This window comes from Sus scrofa, chromosome 8 (genome assembly GCF_054392235.1).
Source record: "Sus scrofa isolate SSC_HxYL_T2T_F1_AM1 chromosome 8, Sscrofa_HxYL_maternal_Yorkshire_Landrace_v2.0, whole genome shotgun sequence".
Taxonomy (NCBI): domain Eukaryota; kingdom Metazoa; phylum Chordata; class Mammalia; order Artiodactyla; family Suidae; genus Sus; species Sus scrofa.
In genome coordinates, this window is record NC_139390.1 from 84017848 (window position 1) to 84032851 (window position 15004).

The 15004-nt window shown below is 42.8% G+C and overlaps 2 protein-coding genes and 1 pseudogene across 5 annotated transcripts in view; 2 read left to right on the forward strand and 1 right to left on the reverse strand.

Moving 5' to 3' along the window:
- The window catches only part of GATB (glutamyl-tRNA amidotransferase subunit B), a 685553-nt gene that overhangs the window by 345520 nt on the left and 325029 nt on the right, over positions 1-15004 (forward strand). The gene's annotated exons all lie outside the window — the stretch shown is intronic.
- The window catches only part of FHIP1A (FHF complex subunit HOOK interacting protein 1A), a 299876-nt gene that overhangs the window by 239031 nt on the left and 45841 nt on the right, over positions 1-15004 (reverse strand). The gene's annotated exons all lie outside the window — the stretch shown is intronic.
- LOC146400912 (U6 spliceosomal RNA) lies at positions 7555-7653 on the forward strand (annotated as a pseudogene).

Here is a 15004-nt window from a genome sequence, read left to right on the forward strand (position 1 = left end):
AGAAAGAAAGAAAGACAGACAGAAAGAAAGAAAGACAGAAAGAAAGACAGACAGAAAGAAAGACAGACAGAAAGAAAGACAGACAGACAGAAAGACAGACAGACAGAAAGACAGACAGACAGACAGACAGACAGAAAGACAGACAGACAGACAGACAGAAAGAAAGGAGTTCCTGTCATGGCTCAGCGGTAACAAACTCGACTAGTATCCATGAGGACACAGGTTAGATCCCTTGCCTCAATCAGTGGGTTAAGAATCTGGCATTGCTGTGGCTGTGGCGTAGCTACAGCTCCAATTTGACCCCTAGCCTGGGAACTTCCATGTGCCACAGATGCAGCCCTAAAAAAGAAAAAAAAAAAAAAAAAAAAAAAAAAAAAAGGATAGTACAACCATTAAACAAGAACGAGACACATGAAAATAAAACAAATGGAGAAAAATACTTCGTAAAATATTTTTGAAAATATGATTACCAAAATAAGAATTCAGTAGAAGTACTGTAACAGTGAGGAACTCTCTCCAAATGTATAACCAAAAGACAAAAGGATAGAAGAGCAGCAAGAACAGATCAGAAACAAAGAACCAGTGCAGGAGGTGTGCTACCTCACTAAACGCTGCCTGACTGGTACTGTGTTATATGCTTCCCACCCCAAGTCCAACAGGTCATAGAACCAAGGTAGCTGCCTAGTCCAGGGGGAACAGATCCACAAGCTGAATGAAACCAATCAAACGGTCTTTCTTAAGAATCTGATGTAGGAGAAATACAGGTAGCTAACACAGGCCTAAACCCAAAAGGTCACATCCATGATGGCAGGTATCAGTACGCTGGCCCATGTGAAAGAGAAGGAAACCAGAAGCAGGAAAGGCAGGAGGGAGGCGGATAAGTGACCAGGACTGCTGACTTTTTAGGCCATTCACAGTCCCTAATGGGTCCACTGGGGTCATGGAGATGGAGTGTTAAGTCCTACATCTTTAAGGTTTTTTCTATTTTATTTAAGTGAATTTGAGAGGGCCTCTGTTCTTTGCAGGCAGTAGACTTGACTGAAACAGCAGCTATCTGTTGTCTGGAGCAGCACCGTAACTGGTAACCAGGCGACACCACCATGCTGCGTCTGCTGTGCCATGGGAACACCCTGCCTCTCCCATCACCCATCGTCTGTCAGAACACAATGGGCTCCCAGGGCTTGTCATCAACATTCCGCACAAATGGGGGCCGTGTGGTACCGCTGAACCCCTTACACTTCCATGTGATCAAGCGCTCCTAATAATTAAAACGTCAAAATCCAGAAGTAAACATACAGTGTATTCAATGTAAACTCGAAACTGCAGAACAAGGGGAAAAGGAGGAGAATGTTAACTTGCCTTACAATGTGGAACAAGGGAACAAATGGTGCAAGATTTGAAAGAAAAAGAACAAATTAATGTCCTTTGTATCCCCGCTGAGTTTTTCAATCAGCCTGAAAAATTAGAAAGCCATGCAAAAAATTCCCTTTTGATGGCATGAATAAAGCTGATTTACTTAGGGCAAAGAATGCCATTATCTAGATTAATCTGAACTGAGCAAGAAAAAAAAAAAAATGTTCTTTGATGGTTCAAGAAATAGAAAGAAATTCTTGAGAGTTCCTATCGTGACTAGGATCCATGAGGTTGTGGGTTCAATCCCTGGCCTTGCTCAGTGGATTAAGGATCCAGCATTGCCGTGAGCTGTGGTGTAAGTCACAAACATGGCTCGGATCTCGCATTGCTGTGGCTGTGGTGTAGGCCAGTGACTATAGCTCCGATTCGACCCCTAGCCTAGGAACCTCCACATGCCACGGGGGTGGCCCTAAAAAGATAAAAAATAAAAATAAAAGGACACTTTTGTGTCAAAAAAAAGTAAGAAGGTCTTGATCTTGGCATCTTCTAAGGCCTTGAAAACATCATCACAGGCTAGAAAATACACTTAGACAAAGTCAACTCTGTTCCAGTTTAGCAGGTGTTGCCTTAGCTATGATCAGTGATTCGTACCTTCACTGCCAACTCCACTACTCCATCAATCCCTTCCTTCAAATGGTTATATCACAAAGGAGGGAAAGCAATCAGTACGCAAATGGAACGTTCAAAGAATGATGCAACATTTAGGCACCCCGAGTATGATAAAGATGGCTTCACAGAAGTAAGGGCTGAAAGGCTCCCCTAGTTGATTAAGGAAGACTGATTTGGACAGATAAAGGAGGAGGAAAACCTGGTGAATGATGAACACTGTGCAGCGTCAACAGAGGGACGTGAGAGCAGGAACCGGAATGCCTTAGGAGATGCTCAGGAAGAGGCCTCAGCTGAGAAGAGACATGACAAGGTGTACTGGTGTGACCTAGAAATGCAAAGTTATTGGAGGCCCACCAAATGCCAGGCTGCAGAGCTAGGACTTTGTTTAGAAGCAACAAGAAATCTCCAACAGAACTCTCATGACAAAGGAAGCACATCAGCAATGTTAACCCAGCAGAAGCTATGCTTTTAGCAGCAAGGTTTGGTAACTTTAGTCATTTCCTGGGCAGGGAGCAGTTACCTCTGTCTCTGGCTCAAAAGGTTCTTTTTGAGAAGATTCAGGCCCACCTGCCTTGTATGAAAATGTTCCAGCACTGCTTCTGCACCGAAAGCCTTGGGGGATTAGGGGGATAGCCTGAAAAATCATCTAATTTGCTGTCTCCAGTAGGGCTGTCAACTTCTCTAGGATTTTGCTCTTGGTAACATGAAAAGTATTCATTGGTGGAAATAAGAAAATCATAATAATAGAAACGTCCACTAGGCAACTGAAGATTCCTTTATCGATCCAACAATATTTATCAAGGCCTTACCTGGCTGGTTACTGTGGGCCAGACACTCGAACAAAAAAGGATAAAGGTCTCTGCCTTTGTGAAATTTACATTCAAGGAGGGATACAGACACAAACAGTAAACATAATAAACACAGCATCTACAAGTATGCAAAAAGTGCTTTTGAAAAAAAAAAAAAGATGTAAGTTATAAAACAGAAATCTAAAAAAAAAAAAAAAAAAAAACTACTACTTAAAGCTAAGACAATGTATGAATTCCAGAGAGTAAACTATCTGGTTAATGCTGCTTCTACTTCTAAAATTCTACCACTCCAAGTCAAAGGAATTTGACACATATAACCTCAATTTCCTTGTTTAAGCAGAAGGTAAGATCAAAGCATCCCAGAATTCTTGTGGCTTAAAGAAATAACCCATCACCAGGGGACTGTCCTCTTACAGATAAAGAAACAGAAGCCCACAGAATTTAAGAAAGGTCATTTCAGAGCAAAACAGGACTGAAGGCAGAAGTTCCAGAACTGTCCAGCTTTTTGCAACTTTCTCTTTTTAATGGTTGAACCCTGGTCACATGGAAGTCAGCGGCCAGGGATGGACTCCAAGCCGCAGCCTTGACCTATGTCGCAGCTGCAGCAATGCTTGATCCTTTAACCCGAACCAGGCGAGGAGTCTAACCTACGCCTCTGTAGCAACAGAGGCCGCTCCAGTCGCATTCTTAACCCACTGCACCACAGCAGGAACTCCTTTTTGTAACTTTTAATAGCAGAAGCCCTTTTAGTCACTTCAAAAGTACTTCAAACCCTACTGGAGGCAATGAAAAAAAGTTTTATTACATCAATAAATAGCTTCGCCATATATGGCAATAATGAAAAGAGCAAACACTCACTATAGTACTTACTTGAGCCAGACACTCTTCTAAATCCTTGTCATGAATAGTAAGTTCATTTAAGCCTCACAGCAACCCTGTGAGGCAGTCAGGCTCCAGAGTGAGTGGTTTTACAGCCTCTCACCCCCCTTCGAGTAAGTATACATACCTCCACAGAGCATAATCCTTATGCTAAATAGGACACTAAGGTCTAGGTTTTTTGCTTAGGTCTAGGAGAATCGGATCATATTTGTATGTAAAAAAAATGCAACTATTTAAGCTTCACTGGAAGTGCCTTAGAAGAAAATTTGAAACTACATAGTATAATTAATTATTATAATTATATAATCAGTATTATGCTGAGTAATTGGTATTTCAGTAATTCAATGAAGAGTCCTTAAAGGTATGTTCTCAACTAAATACTACTTCAAAGACACTATTTCAAGACCCTAGGCAAAGTTTTTAAAAAATGAAATTCTGGTAAGGCAGGGATTTTTTTTTTTTTTTTTTTCGTTTTACTTAAACTTTATGCTTTGGTTTTCAGAGAAGGGGAAGGAAGAGGGAAATACAATGAAAAAAAGTTCCTTCCTTTAGTTTTTTCTAAGCATCTGATAATTAAAAATTTACATTAGATTTAGAAAAATAGAATCATGATGCTTACCAGTAACATATAATATCATAATAAAATAGAAAATTTTTAATTTTTAAAAAACAAAGCTTGGAGTTCCTCTCATGGATCACTGGTTGACGAACCCAACTAGCACCCATGAGGACGCAGGTTCAATCCTTGGTATTGCTCAGTGGGTTAAGGGTCTAGCGTTGCTGTGGCCAGCAACTACAGCTCCAATTGGACCCCTAGCCTGGTAACTTCCATTTGCCATAGGTGTGGCCCTAAAAAGACCAAAAAAAAAAAAAAAAAAGCTTCCCTTTCTCAACATACCAGGTACGGATTTTGTAAATTCAGTTATAAAGTGTTCCTATGTATCCAAAGTTGATGATCCTTTTGCCTTCAGTTAACCAGGTTCAATTTCATTTCAGTGGACTTTCCTATTAAAGAGTTTTGACTGTATGTCACATATTATCACAATGCACCACATGGATCTGTCCACAGTCTTTAGTTGTGCTGGGATTTAATCATATAGAATAATAGCTGAGTGCATGCATCACTGGCCACAGCTCACAGCCGTTCTGGAGGTGATACAACCTGCATGACACAGTAGGTGGGTCTACACTATTTGTATGCATAGAACTCAAAGCAACCTCCAAACCTTTACTGATTAAGTTGTTCCTCTCCTAACAAACTCCTTATCATTTTTCCTATCAGAGACGAGGAGGATTGATCTTTCTTACTGGAGTAAAGTTAGGAGATGCCAGGTTCCCAACTTTGATACAGCAGTATGTTCAGATAAGACACACAGAGGAAAATGGCACATGTTGGCTCCCTTAATCAAAGTCCCTTTCTCATCCTCGGGAGCATCCTGTTTCATTGTGTCATAGTTTCAGACATACAATCCCTCTGACTGTCAGCACATTTCAAAATGTCCACTGGCATGCTACATATTCCTGTCTCCTTATCACCATGGAGAGCCCAACATGGAGCTATTTTTGAATGGTCGAGCAATTCTCAATTCAGCTATTACTTGAGCACCAAATGGGTACAAGATACTGTGACTGGTTTTAAAACTAGTAGGATTAGATAAAAATGTATGAACGACTGTAGCCACAAGGTAGAGTGAGAGCCAGAAGTGAGGTGCTGTAGACATTTCAGGGGGAGGAGGGAGAAAAAAAGGGGTGGGGCAGGAACTCTAGGCTTTGCTGCAGCCACCATGTGGAGGGAAACATGATCTGTTATAAGAGTCAGTGTCTCTGGGGTAAAAATAAACCAGTGGCTCAGAGAAAGAACAACTATTTTTGATACTGAGATCAGAAAGCAATTTAACCTATAGTTCCTAAGAGAAGATTCTGTTAAACGTAATAAAAACCCTAAGGATTTTTTTTTTTTTTTTTTTTTTTTTACAGTAAACAATGGTGAATTTGAGGAGGGCTGAGGAGCTCTAATGAAAACCAATACATCTAACATGGATACGAGGCAGAAAAGCAGGCCTCAGTTCCACCCTGACTGCCAGCTCCACACCTGCAATGCTCACAAAGAAGATCCTGAAGCATGAGGGACACATTTAGCAAAACTGCATCTCTTCAGGTGAAAGTGATGAGGTCCCAATAAGTAAATTCCTCCGTGGTATTTAACTGAATTCATTTACCCTTACACAAACAGAATCACAAAGGTATTTTGTTTTTTGGGTGTTTTGTTGTTGTTTTAGGGCTGCTCTGCAACATATGGAAGTTCCCAGGCTAGCAGTCCAATGGGAGCTACAGCTGGCAGCCTATGCCACAACCACAGCAACATAGGATATGAGCCTCTTCTGTAACCTCTTCTTTTCACAGCCACAGCAACGCCGAATCCTTAACCCACTGAGCGAGGCCAGGGATCGAACCCACATCCTCATGGATACTAGTCAGATTCGTTACTGCTGAGCCACAAAGGGAACTCCACACAAAGGTATTTTGATGCCAACATTTAACACTTCACATAAACAGAAAGTAGGTCATTGGTCTGAAACAGACAAAAGTGACTTCTAAGAATTACTATTTTTAAAACAAAGTCCCTAAAAATATCTCATTTGATAGCCAAAGTTTTTGTACCACTTAAATTTATATCAGCTTAGGTTCACAGTCCTCTGGCTTTATAAGAATCAAAAGGATCATCTGAAGAAAGGCTGACACTTTGTCAAATTTAAACTTGAGGGGGAGGGGATTTCTACTGGAGGCTACACAGAGCAAACCCAATAATCAGGGATATCACAGATTAATTCTGGGCTATTTTAATTTAAAAGACTTTTGTTATAAAGGAGTCTAGTTTTCATTTGATCACTGAAAGCTAAAGTTTCCTTCTAAAAAAAAGAAAAGATCTTTCTTTTTTTTGGTCTTTGTCTTTTTAGGGCCACACCCGCTGCATATTGGGGTTCCCAGGCTAGAGGTCCAATCTGAGATGTAGCTGCCGGCCTACGCCACAGCCACAGCAATGCCAGATCTGAGCTGCGTCTGCAACCTACACAACTCACAGCAACAACGGATCCTTAACCCACTGAGCGAGGCCAGGGATCAAAAACATAACCTCATGGTTCCTAGTTGGATTCATTAACCACTGAACCATTAAGGGAACTCTGAAAAGATCTTTCTTTAGACAATGGAATCTAGGAATGATTGGCAGTAAGCAATCAATTCTTTTTACCTAACCAGCAGCCTACTCATTGCTCAAGAACAAACACTAGACAGTCTTCCGAGGAAGGATTTGTACACACTGATTGGAAATAAAAGCATTTTGAGATCACATTAATTCAAATTCCAGTGATTAGTCCCAGGCCATTAATAACATCAACTCCAAGTTTCCAAATGGACCAGCCAGTATGAATGACAAAAAAAAAAAATTCTAATTCTTTTGTAAAGATTCATACACCTGGAAAAGAATAACTCATCAAGAGGCAGAGTGGACAGGGTCAGTGTGCAAATATTTACTCGGGAACTTGGTTCCTACTGTTGCATCATTTTTCATTTAGTTTTACAGTCTGCGATCATAGGTACCATTTGCCTAAAAACTATCAATGAAGACAAAGTTCATAGAGAATGAAGAACGTATGAATTTAAAATATGATGCATCCCTGTATTTATGTACCGATCTATATAACAGTCTAGGTATATCTCATTCATACGGTGGACAATATAGAGGCATTATTTATTTAGCCCTCATCTCATTCTACAAAGAATCTGAGATGGCTTATGAGAAATGCGTCTATTAGGGAAGAAAAGTAAAAATCGTGACCAAGGAGGGTTCACTTGGGCAGCACATACACTAAGTCGATACTGAGACAATCAGATGGCCCCTGCACAGGATGACATGCAAATTTGTGAACCACTGCATATTTTTAAATCATGACAAATGAAAGCATAAATTAGAGAAGAAAACAAAGACTGTGGCTGGCATAAAAGAGATTGGAATAGCACTCAAATATGGAGACCTATTTGAGTCCAACACAGTTATGACAGTTAAGCAGAGAATTTGAGACTGGACTTCCCAGCAGCCAAGGTGAAAAAAGTAAATGTGATGAGTTATATGATTTTCTATGAGGAACAAACATGTGCACGCCTCCAGGGAAGCCAAGCTGATTCCTATCACTCACTGTGAAAGAGTATGCCACAAATGTAATGGAAATGCCACAAATGTAATGGAAAAAAATCTCCCAACAGCACAGAAGGTCACAAAGCTGGCTTTTTTTTTTTTAATGTTGCCCCAGATTAAAACTAAATTCTACAGTGAAATCAAGATAATATAGCCTGGGAGCCCAATTGTTTGAGCATCACAGTGGATGGAACTGAGAGTGAAGAGCTGGAAGTCCAACAGTGCGGTTTGACTAAGAAATTACTGGCACTCAAGTGCAAGAACAAAAATTAAAGAGCCACAGTCACGATGCTTCTAAGCTTCCACCCTCCCCTCCTTTCTCTCTTTGACCAAGTCGGTCCCTGGCCAATGTCATCTATCCCACTACTGGAACCACTTACTTATCACCCCAATCTCCATCTTCCCACCCAGAGCACCTTGACTTTTACTTAATCTGATACTTTTACCTCAAGGTTCCGCCAGCACCGTAAACCCCACAAGTCCTAAACTAATCTAAGCAATCTGTCCTCGCAAACACATTTTTTTTTTGTCTTTTTAGGGCTGCACCTGTGGCATTTGGAGGTTCCCAGGCTAGGGGTGGGATCGGAGCTACAGCTGCCAGCCTACACCCCAGCCACAGCAATGCCAAATCTGAGCCTCGTCTGCAACCTACACCCCAGCTCATGGCAGTACTGGATCCCTGACCCACGGAGCAAGGCCAGGGATTGAACCTGCATCCTCATGGATACTAGTCGGGTTTGGTACTACTGAGCCACAACAGGAACTCCTCAAACACATTTTTCCTTTTGCGGTCAGACATCCTTCCCCTCCGTCACTCCCATACCAGATCTTAACATCCTACACCTGCCTGGCTATCTCTACCTGCACAACTGCCCCTCGTTCTTGAATCCAGCCCCAAGGCCACCTTCCTGGATCAGCTCCCCAATACTTCAGGGCCAGCCAAACAAGCCTCCTGCATGCCCTCTCAACCACCTCTCTCCCCACTCCGATTTCTTATACGCCCTGCTGCAAGAAAAATATTTCTAAGGCTCTACTACCATAAAACCTCTAGCAGGTGCTCTCTGCTTACCTGAAGCAAACCGGTCTACCCAACCGCCCCCCACCCCACCCCCGTCCCCCAACCCACAGCTTCTTCTGTCGCACACCCTGTCCTCTAGCCAGGGCGCAAGCCCGTAGGTCTAGCCACTCCTGAAATGAGCTGGATCTTTCCCCTTTTGTTCATGGGAGTAGAGCCAGGAGACGCCCTCTCCTTCATCTCTGCCCATTTCAAGACCAAGTTTAAGTGTCACCTCACTTGGGAGGCCCTCCCCAGCTCTCACTGTGAGCAGTAACATTTCCTTCCTCCTCTGGCCTTGCCCCCGCACTTGCCAAGGGGCTGCAACCCCAGACAGTCCTACCATCAGTCTCTCCCTGTGCAGCCTGTGCTCCAGGGCCCTGATCCTACACACACCTGGTCCTGGCAGCACATGGCTCCCGCCAGCCCTCAGGTTCACAGTCATTTTGTTCACAGGAGTCACTGCACAGACGGCACCTGCCGTGCTTCGCTGTTGACATGTCTGCCTCCTCCAGGGCAAGGAGCAAACCTTCTTCACCTCTGCAATCTAACGCAGCCAACTCTCCCACCCCACCCTCGCTTAATTCCCCTGGGAACGGGGGAATTATTTATTGTCTCCCTCCCCCTAAATGTCCACTCAGTGAGAACACAGGCTTTGCTTGCTTTGATCTCAACTATACTTCAGCATCTAGAACAGTGCCTGGCACATGGGTGATCAAAAGCTTAGGATAAATTGATAAACAGGAAATTGAATTCCATCTTGTAGAGAAGGTATTTTTACACATATTTTATAAGCCCTGATACCTGGTGATCTTGACATCCCACTCCGGCACCCGGCATAGTGCTGGACAAGTGGGGGCCTCGACAAATTCCTATTAGGTTGAACTGGTGGGTCAATAAATGAATAAACCACTTGAGCTTTTATCTTCTAAATCTGACTATGTCTCATCTTGTCGATAAAGAAGAATGTGTATCATGTCTTAGGACACACGATGCCCCCTGCCCAGGGACAGGCAGCATGTGGCATGAAGTAGTGTTGTCCCAGAGCCTCAGTTCAAGTGCCAGCTCTGTCACTGCCCACCTACGTGACTTTTGAGCCAGCTAGTTAACCTCTCCTCCCTTCAGCCTCCTCTCACGCAAAGCAGCCTATTTACTTCATAGCCAAGTGAAGAGCCAGTCCTAAACCCTTTATTACCCCTCCTTTACCAGTCTGAAATTGTTCCCACTCATGTTAGAATGCTTTAATATATGTTGCCTGAACTCGAGAGGGTCATTATTTAAAACTGTAGGGGATTACGTTTACACTATTAATTCTCCGCTAACTTTTCATGACCTTACAGCCCTTAAGCACTCATCCAGTGAGCACAGGTGACGTGAGCATATGACTGCCACCATCCCTAACACTTCCTGGGACCAGAGCAGTATGTCCCGAGATGGCACTATCTCAAGCAGAAGGGCAATTCTCTTTCCCACACAGGAAACAGCACAACCATCGGATACGTGATGAGTACAAGAACTGTAGCCATTAAGTGCATTACAAAATAACATGACCCCAGCTCAAGACGGGATGATTTAAAAATAATAATAATCAAGGGCTCAGTGCTCATGTAAGTGCGAGTCACTCAAAACACATTCAAATCCCTCTGGGGGACAATTCTGCTGGGAGGTAGGGAGTGTCTGGCCAGGACTCACATGGATGAAATGTCACTGAACAGGTAGGAGGTTATGACTCAGTCACCGACAGGAGTCACAGAGGTTCAGCAGACAGGCAGAAGACACAATGAGGCTTCACCACAAACAAGGCAAGATCTTTTTCTAAGAGCCTCATTCAACAAAAAGCAGGGACCTGACAAAGAAGATATTTAGCATGGAACCACTCTTAAAAAGACCAAATTCAAAAGACCCTTCTCTCCCAAATCTTGATATTATTGCTAGGCATAAAAAAATATTTGCATAAGGGGGCAGGAAAATATATCTGCATAAGCAAGAACTGTCTGCATGGAAGCAATATGAAAATGGAAGTCTTTACTGGCAAGGAGTAAACCAAACAAAAAGCCAATGAAAGCCAAAGCTCTGCTGCTCAGGTGAAAAAGAACACTTGAGAATAAAAGGTCAAGAGAACTCAAAAGTTCCCGGCTGCCTAGCTAAGGCTTCCCACCTCATTAGCTTACAGAGCTGCCTACTATTCTCAGAGCACCTACACCCTGCTGAGTTGAGGGCATGTTTCCAGAAGTGAACAAGAGAGAAGCACGGTGCTTGGAGTTCCCGTTGTGGTTCAGCAGGTTAAGAACCCGTGTGGGTTAAGGACTCGACATTGTCTCTTTGAGGATGTGGCCTCACTCATTGGGTTGAGGGGCTGGTGTTGCTGTGGCTGTGGTGTAGGCTGGCAACTGCAGCTCCAATTCCACCCCTAGCCTGGAATTTCCATAAGCCATGGGTGTGACCTTGAAAAGAAAAGCAAAAAGAGAGAGAGAAAGGAAAGCACAGTGCTCATGGTGTTCTGAAAGGATCTGTGACAAACGTCCTGCTTGAACATAGTCTTCAAGAGCTGCTCAATAGCTGCAGCCATCGGTTCAGCTATCGGTTCTGCATCTCCAAAGGCATTCCCATAGATTAAAAGGCACAGACGTTTTATGTGTGTTTGTGTTTCTTTTTAGCGCCTCACTGCAGCATATATGAAGTTCCCAGGCTAGGGGTTGAATTGGAGCTAAAGCTGCCGGCCTACACCACAGCTCACAGCAATGCCAGATCCTTAACCCACTGATCGAGGCCAGGGATCAAACCCACATCTTCAGGGACACCAGTGGGATTTCTAACCCACTGAGCCACAACAGAAACTCCTATGTGTTATTTTAATTTCAGTTATTCCCTCTTAAAATCAATGCTGATTTAAGGTATAGGAGAGAGGGAGTACACAAAGCAACTTTCTTCCAAAATTAGGAGGTAAAGGGGCAATAAAGACTTTACAAGGAGTTCCCGTCGTGGCGCAGTGGTTAACGAATCCGACTAGGAACCATGAGGTTGCGGGTTCGGTCCCTGCCCTTGCTCAGTGGGTTAACGATCCGGCGTTGCCGTGAGCTGTGGTGTAGGTGGCAGACGGGGCTCGGATCCCGCGTTGCTGTGGCGCTGGCGTAGGCCGGTGGCTACAGCTCCGATTCAACCCCTAGCCTGGGAATCTCCATATGCCGAGGGAGCGGCCCAAGAAATAGCAACAACAACAACAACAACAACAAAAAAGACAAAAGACAAAAAAAAAAAAAAAAAAAAAAAAAGACTTTACAAAAGAGGTGAAGCAGTAGTGGCTAAAAAATATATATATATCAACTAAAATACTGAATACATAATCTTGAATGGCAGAACTTGGCAAGAATCCCTAGTAATTTTCAGTGGACAGACATGGTCCCTGTTCTGTGATCTTTCACACTAACAGGGACTTTTCCTAAACACAGAACTTGGCATCTAAAGGATTTTAAACACTTGATAATAGTTTATTCAAGTCCCTATTACATTTTTTCCTGGTTAAAAAAAAAAAATTGCAAGATGAATTTTGCCCATGGAGGACAGAAAGCACCGAGATGAAGTGAATGACTGACTTCACAAAGTAATATGCATCCCTCTGCCTCATGGCCAGAAGCAAACGTGAGACATCCTTACAGTGTGAAGAGTGACTATGTACAAGATTTTCACAGAAACCGCAGAGCCCACACGTCCACGGGAGTGAGTACTGGCCCCTTCAAAGACTACCTGCTCATAGCCAAAAGCCCGCCAATGCCCACAATGTCTTAGAGCAACTCTTTCAAGGCTGCCTTCGTGTACATAACATTCTTTTGAAATATTCAACTGTGACAAATTTGGTTCTTTGAAAGTGGAATTTGATATCTGTGAGTTGGAACTCCATTTGGAAAATAAAGAGAAACAGAAAGATGGGTATTATTTTTAATCAAAAGGACAAGTGCTTTTCTTGTGTGGCTTGCAAATGACTTCCAAAGACAATTCTTTGAAACTATTCCAAACTCCCTCTCTAACAGCAGCAGCTATGGAACAAGCAGGCCACCTCCATACATGATCTCTCTGAAGGGCACATTCAGCGTTTCACGTATGCCGCCTTTGGTGCAGGCACTATACGTTAATTAGGGAACAGCTCTATCGGATTCCATTTTTTCATGTTATTCATTCATTCAACAAATTTTTATGGGGCATTTGATATGTGCTAGGTACTGTACTAAGTCCTAGAGAGATAATGGTGAGCAAAACAGGTCCACTGCCTGCCCTCGTGAAGACGATTTACGTAAGCACATAAATTATAGCTAATAAGTCAGTCCAATGGGAAGAAAAGACATATGGTGATGCAAAAGCCTATTAAAAATGATTAAAGAAGGGGGTTCCGTTGTGGTTCAGTGGTTAACAAATCTGTCTAGGAACCATGAGGTTGCAGATTCGATCCTTGGCCTTGCTCAGTGGGTTAAGGATCTGGTGTTGCTGTGAGCCGTGGTGTAGGTCGAAGACTCGGCTCAGATCTGGTGTTGCTTGGCTGTGTAGGCCGGCAGCTGTAGCTCTGATTCAACCCCCAGCCTGGGAACCTCAATATGCCCCAAGAACAGCCCTAAAAAAGGCAAAAAAAAAAAAATTTTTAAATGATTAAAGAAGACAAGTAGGTGATACAAATAAAGCTTATTTAACACTTCATGAAGTGGACAGTCTCCTTTCAGAGAACCGCAGAACAGGTCGGAAGGCAGAAAACTTTGATGGAATAAAGAATAAAGAACAAAGAGGAGAAAGACAGAACATATCTGATTGGCTGGGCCACACAGGCAACCGTGTTTGGAGTGAGCAGGCCGGAGCTGGCTTGGCCTTTGCGGACTGGCTGATTGGATATACTTACTGTGTCTCTAGTCAAGTAGAACAGTTTTGGGGACCCCAGCATCATCCACATGTCAGTTGCTAGTGGGGACCCCTCCGGGTCAAGAGAGGTTCCGTCTTGGGCCTAGAAAGTTAATTTCAACAAGCCTGTAAGAGTGAGACCCAGCTGGTGTCAAGAGGCTTCCCTGAATTTGAGATAAAAGGAGTTGACTCAATAAGCAAAGAGGACTAGAGGGGGAGAGGTATGAAGATGGTGGGGGTGGAGGAGGATGACGTTCCAAGGAGAGCAAATAGCACATGCTAAGGCCCTGCGGCGTTTTAAAAGAATATGGGTGTGGTAAGAAATGAAAGGAAGACCATGGAGCTGAGGTCCTGAGAGCTGGTGAGAGCATGGTCAGAGATGAGGTCGCTGAGGTCAGAGGCAGGACTTCACAGAGCCTGGTACACATTAAAGATCTTGACTTACTTTTTAAGAGCAATGAGAGACAGGATGGAGAAGCAAAGGGGCACCATGAAATCAACATGTCACTCAACATAGGAGAGTGGACGGGGTAGATGCAAGAAGACCAATGGTTAAGAAGCTATTGTCTACAAGAGAGGATGGAGCTAACCCAGATGAGAGAAATGCATGGATTTCAGAGGCACTAAGGATGTAAAAGCAGTGAAGGTCTGGATGGTATCCTATCTTCGTTATTTACTCAAAGAAATGCTTTGGTTTTGCCTAAGAATGCCTTATTGGTTAATTACTTGCACACATAAAAAACATCACACAAAAGTCGGACTTCTTTTTCAGTTGGATTTCTGCATCATATTTTATCTTCGGGCAGATGAAGAAGAAAAGGTAACAAAGAGAAAAACAAAACTAGAGAAGTATCTCCTTTTATGTAAAAAGGTATATTCCTGAAAAAAATTGAGCGATACCTAGGTAATAAAAGAACCTGTATCTTAAAGATGATTACTGAGTAAATATTTCTTTCTTGCACAGAAACACACTAAAAAATGGAGAACAGATTCTCATGATGCTAGATCAAGTGAAATGTAAACAATTTTCTCAATTATTTCAGACCTATTTCTCCTTTATTACAAGGTACATAAATCAGGTGATTTTTACAACTCTAAAAGGAGGGAATGGCTGAGAGATTTAATAATCTCCATCAAGTTTTATAATAAGCCATTTAGTAAGCA